Source organism: Cynara cardunculus (assembly GCF_001531365.2).
Source record: "Cynara cardunculus var. scolymus isolate 2C chromosome LG 15, CcrdV1, whole genome shotgun sequence".
Taxonomy (NCBI): domain Eukaryota; kingdom Viridiplantae; phylum Streptophyta; class Magnoliopsida; order Asterales; family Asteraceae; genus Cynara; species Cynara cardunculus.
Genome location: NC_037542.1, coordinates 19489397 through 19496154, shown reverse-complemented (window position 1 = coordinate 19496154; position 6758 = coordinate 19489397).

Sequence of the window (6758 nt, the reverse complement as noted above, 5' to 3'; positions counted from 1 at the left end):
TTGAAAGAGAAGCAATCAAGATTTGGAGATGARAAGCAATCGAGCTCCGAGGAAGTAAACCTAAACGGACAAAGAACCAGACAAAGAAACCATAAAGAATCGATACGTAATGAGTCAAAAAGAAAGAAGCAAAAATCGATACAGACCATAAATCAATCAGAAGCAATGGTCGAAATCCATGAGATTGAAGCTTACTTTGAAAGAAAAGCAACCGAGCTTTGGGGAATGGAAGTTGACGGTGATTATAAGAAATATTGAGTCAAAACCACCCATTAAATATGAAATCGACAATGACTATCTACTCGTTGAAAAAAAAAGAGATTATAGGGATGTTAGTTGGATTAGAGAAATTATAGGGACGAATTAAGATTTCAATGGGAGTGGTATGCTTTAAAAACATGTGCGTATGCATAATTAACTTGTATTTTTTATTTTTAAGTAATGTGYACAAATTAATTGTACCTTATGCATGAAAATTTGTTTTTAAGAGAATGAGCCAAATGCTTTATAATATAGTATAGATAGATATAATTTAATTTAAGTTTAATAATAAAACAATTTRTTTTTGGTTTAATATTATAAATTTTATAAAGATAATAATTAAGTATTCTGTTAAAATGATTATACTAATTATATTTTAGATTTTTTATATTTAAAATGAGATGTTTATCATGTATTTGATTGTATTTATCTGCAGTTAGTTACACGAATTCAAATATGAGATGAAATCGGATAAGGATGAAATCGTTTAGGAATGAACGAGTTTAAGAGTTTTTAAGATTTTTAAGAGTTTTTAAGAGTTTTAAGAGTTTTTAAGAGTTTTAGCCAAATGCTTTATAATATAGTATAGATTAATCTTGTAAAACATTCCCAAAGGCTGGAACATTGGATTCTTTATCGCATAGAACTTGATTTGGATTCAGCACCCAAATTAGGTCGACTGAATCATTTCTGTGGCGGTTGAAATGTAATTTTCAGAATAAATCATTAAAAATTCAAATAATTATTTTATATCAGTCTTAATCAAATTTTAAAAAACATTTTTAGATCAAGATAAAAAAAATTCAATCTTAATTGATTTATAAGTTACAATGTATTTAACCCTCTTTTAAAAATTGTGCATTTATTTTATAGGGAATGTTTGGTTTAAATGAGAATACATGTCATTTACGTAAATATAAGAACACTTGTAACTTTTTTTAAGTCACAGTTTTATAAGGATAAAATGAGAAAAAACTGCAAATCACATAACTAATACACAAAATCGATGATTGTGGATGTGATCATCATTGATTTTCAATATATTCAGCAAAATCATATCATTATCATAACAAAACCTTATCATAAGAATTATTTGATTTATTAAAACATTAATCATTTATCACATTATTATAACTGCAAAATCATATCACTATCACAACATTACCGACAATGGAGACATTCAGGGCCGTCCCTGGGGGAGGGCCGCACGGGTACACGCCCAAGGCCCAAAAATATAATGGGCCCAAATTTTTTTCTTAAAATTACAATAGTAGTCTAAAAGAATTTAATGAAATAAAGAAACCCAAAAAATTGTAACATATAATAAGAAGCAACAAAAATTAGTACATAATAAATGCCTAAAAATATTTCAACTAATTATATTGGAGAAGAAAATAAAAAAATTAATTGGCCATTCATTATATGCTATTATTTATTACCCTCTAATTTTCTTTTATCTTCAACAAGGTCCAAACATATTGGTTATTGTTATCTTTCTATGTTTGGCTGTTTTCATGGTTTAACAATTCAACGTTAAGATCATGTGCTTGTTATTGCTATATATTTTTGTTGGATATTTTTATCAATTTCTGCTTCTATTGACTATTGCTATTTGGTTATGTTGTTCTAATTGTTTTTGTTGACTATTGTTATCTATTTTTGCTTCTATATAAAATATTTTACTATTGTTTGACAATCAATCTATTGTTTTTATAATTTATAACGAGTTTCATAGTTTTGTGATTAATCAATAATTTTTTCTACTAGATATATTTAGTAATGTCTCTGATATATGTTATGTTCCATAAATTTTTAATCTTTAACATCTTATTTTAGTTGAACAAAAAAAGAAGGAAAATAAAATTTAAATATTTTCATCAATTATTTGACTTATATATCTTTCATTGAGATTCCACCGCACTACAAGATTATATTTAAGTACTCAAACAATCATTTGTTGAGCTAGCATATTATATGTTTAATTCATTATTTATTCTTATTAGATCTCAATGAATCATTTTTTTCCTTCATATTTTTATTGATCTTCATTTGTCTACTTGTCTAGAAAACCTTGATAATCTTCTTTATTATTGATCTCTCATTGACCCTCACGATTACTTCATTCACATGAATTCTTTTTTTTATTATTATCAAAATAACACATATTTCTTGTTATAAACTAAAAAAAATCTTACTTCTTATAAAAATTTATCAACCATAGTTTTTATACTCTTGATTTCAAATTACCTAATAAAAAATACATAAATTTAAGTAACCATAAGGGTGGTGCCTAATTGATTTGAGTTTGACTCCAAATGTCAAAAGTGTCTGGAGGTCACATGTTCAAATCCAAGAAGAAACAAAAATCCCCTTATGGTCACGGAGGTTCAAATGCGGTGGACCATGTTTTTACGTTCGTCCAGGGCCCATAAAATGTCAGGAACAGGCCAGGAGACATTGATATAAAAAAAATCAAACATTTAAAGAAAAGACATACAATATTAAAAAATTGTTAATATATACAAATTTATTTTCATTTATTCTAATTTTTATCGTGGGTTAATTAATGTGAATTTTTTTATCGTAAAACAACGGTGTTCGAACCATATCTTATTTTATAATATGTTATATATATGTATATATATATAGAGAGAGAGAGAGAGGGGGGGGGAGGGAGAGGGAGAGGGTCGAGTTCAAACAATAACGGTACATATAATACGTAAACGGTCGAATCACATGTGATTTTACACTAACATCACATATAAAATCACATGTGATTCATGCTACTTTGTCTCTGCGGCCGTAGGGTCACCGACACTTTTTTGACCGTTAACATAAAATCACATGTGATTTTACACATTTAGTTTTTTTTCATATTATATATATATATATATATATATATATATATTATAATTGAGGGTGTTTGTTAAATTTTGCATTCGAATAGGACAATAGAAACATGGATACGTGTCTTTTGAATGTTTTCTTAGTGAACAATCTCTTGGTCGAGTGGGATACCATAAATAATGCTTAAAGAATGTCTTTCCCACTTTTTTTTTTCTTCTAAAGTTCCATAAAAAGGAACAAAACACTATTTACTATTCATCTAATCATGATTAAAATAACACATACACCTTCATTTGCATCACGTGCGTCTCCATTTTTTCATATTCATGTACTTAGGTTTAGTCTTTTATCATCAAATAACTATTTCATAAAAAAAATTAAACCTAATCAGTGTTTAACAAACAACTAGCCACAATGATCGTTGTGGCATGGCGTGGCGTGGTTTAAGGATTGTGTCTCACGTCACAATTCTTAAATGTAATTTACTCTAAAAATGTATAACGTTTTGAAATAAGGACTTGACTTGATAGTGAGTGGCAACCACAAAAACCAAAAATGTAATTTACTCTAAAAAATGTCTAGCCTTAGGGACGATAATACAAATGAATTTAAAACTACAGGGACGAAAAAAATCACAATTTCGAAACCACAAGAACGAAGTCCTTAATTTTATTAACAAATCACAGGTACGAAAAACGTAATTTACTCTAGCTTATATGATGTAAAGATTTGTCACCATAAGTGACGTCTTGAAAAACGTCGTGGTTCCTAAGGCTCGATGCTTGACCTCGCAGCCACACTCTTTAAAACTTTGAATATGATTATCATTCATAAGATTATGTATATTTTGTCAATCAATCAAATCAACTTTAAACAACCAATCCAATTAATAATTAAATCATGTCAGTCCATTAATTGATTTATCCATCGTTCCGATAGGATCCGTCCAATTTCCAACAATTTCAATAAATCAGTTTCAGTAAATTAGTGTCAATAGATCAATCATACAATTTTCGTAATTTGTTAAAAATATTACATTCAAAAATCAATTCAATATAATTAAATATCTACCATTTAAATAAATGCTAAAAACGGCTGGAGGGACTAAAATGTAAAATTCTGTTAAAAACAATGTTCCAGAATGTATATGCTTTAATTAATTAAAAAAAATAAGGGGTTTAATTGATATAATACATAGATTAAGACATAATCACATGATACAAGAGGATTAATTAAAAATAAATAAATGTTCACGCCTAACCCGTGCCTTAATCATTTATTTTATTACACGATTAGGATTTTACAAAATCTTATCTCAAACATATTCTAATTTTTAAAGACTTTCGTAAACCCATATTCATAGTTTACTTTACTAATTCATGTTTTTTTATACCAATGACATCTGATGTTATTTACGTTTGGAGAATAATTACACATGCAAAGAGAAAGAAATCAAAACTGTTTCTGACAAAGTCTGAGTGAAATCTATGATTTATATTGAGCTTTTATTTTAATTTTTGGTTTTGTATGTTCAAGGTGATTGGTACAGAGTTTAGCATGAAATCAGGAGTGAGTAAAAGATGTTGCATAGTAGGTTATTATTGTGGTTAGTGGACCGTATAAAGACTGCATATTAGTCCCACCTAACCACTCATAGTACAGAGTTTAGCATGAAAAAAGCACCCACCTTGCCCTCCACACCCTTTCGTCCACTATATCTTCAAATCTTTCGCACGCATAGAGATCCATTGAAACGATAGGAGGTGGACCGTATAAAGACAATTTGTTTGAATATTAGTCCCACAAGGAAAAAAACCCATTATTATGATGACTTCAATTAGAGTAAAAACAATTCAAACAACTGTTGTCCATATATGCCGCATAGATGTCGGAATAATTTGGGAGTCCGTCCAAGCCATCAAATCATCAAAAGAAATCGTTGGTGATGAGTTCTAACCCTGTAACTTAAAATATCGTTCCACAAATTAAAAAGTCGACAGGCATTTGACAAAACATTGGTTGATGGTCTTGTCGTTAAAATTTAAAATGAAATTAACATGTTACATTGTTAGATAAATTGACTCAATAGAGGTTAAAAACCTTTTTTTGATAGAAATTATTATATCAAAATTTGAAAAGTTGTCATAACCACTAGGGATTAAAGTCATATATTGCTTTTAATTTAGGAATCTTTTTATAATGGACAAAAATATTTGACTTTGTATTAGTTAATTGGTAGATTTCATTTGTGATATATAATAATGAAAAAGTGGGATGAGAGGACATGATCTACTTTGTCTTGTCCAATTTATGTATAGAGGCTAATATTTTGGACGATTACGGATGATATAAATCATCGCAAGTGAACTTCTATAACCACAAGTATTTTGACAACACCTGATATTGAATCCAAGGTAGATATGATAAAGTAAAATGGGATGATCTGCAAATAAATTATACAGAACAACACAATCAAATAAAATAAAAAGATAAGAATAAAATTAACTTTATAAATAAGATAAGTTATGTTAATAAAAAATGTTTAATTAATATTATCAAATATAATCCTAATACATTTGAAGGTTTAAAATTATCAACTACATAATACATTTTTGTTTCATTGAAGTAAAACATTTAAATGGCATAATTAATATTATATATATATATATATATATATATATAGTATATTTCAAATACAACTATGTTCATTTGTACAACCAATGCAACCTAATTAATTAAGATATTTATAGAAATGATGAGAGTTTATTTATTATGATTTGAACATATTATGGAAGATGAATATAGTTTATTAGTTATGATTAATACTTTATATTATGAAACAATCAAAACTTCTATGAAATCACATATTCATCAAATTGAATGGATGGTCGAGATTGGGTTGTATTGGTTGTACAAATGTAAAAGGTTGTATAATAACCAACTTATATATATATATATATATATATATATACTAGTTGTGTACCTACGCAATGCGGCAGGAACCATGAATTTTAACGATTTTGAAGTTCCACTGGTTTTATAAAATATGATTTAACGATGATATATGTTACACTTGGTCTTTACATATTAATACAATTTGAATAAATAAGAGTTATGATTTCAATTACAGACTATCGATGAAAAAAAATTGTATGACAATTTAAAATCCAATATATTTAAAATCCAACATATTTAAACGATTCCACAAATGTGTTTGATTTACACCAAGAGCAAATAACCAATAAACTTGAGTTTTAAGATAAACATTCGAAACCAATAAAGAAAACTACAAATTTGACAGATCATAAGACATGAAAAGACAAAAAAAAATGGGTTTTAGAATGAAATTTCAACTGGTTACCCTCTTTTTTGTCCAGAAACTCATATTAAGGTTGAATTAATACATGTATATATATATTTCAAAAAAACCCAAGAACATATTAATTTAGAACATATAAAAGATATAATTACTACTATTTTAAAATCTATAAGAAATATATTATGAGTATTTATTTTGAGATAAGATAAAAATTCTTGTGATTTTTAATAAAAAAAATTATCTCTAAGGGTGCGTTTGGTACGTTGGACAGGGTGGGACAGGACAGGACAGAACACAATTGTCCTATGTTTGGTGTGGTTTTATGTGGGAC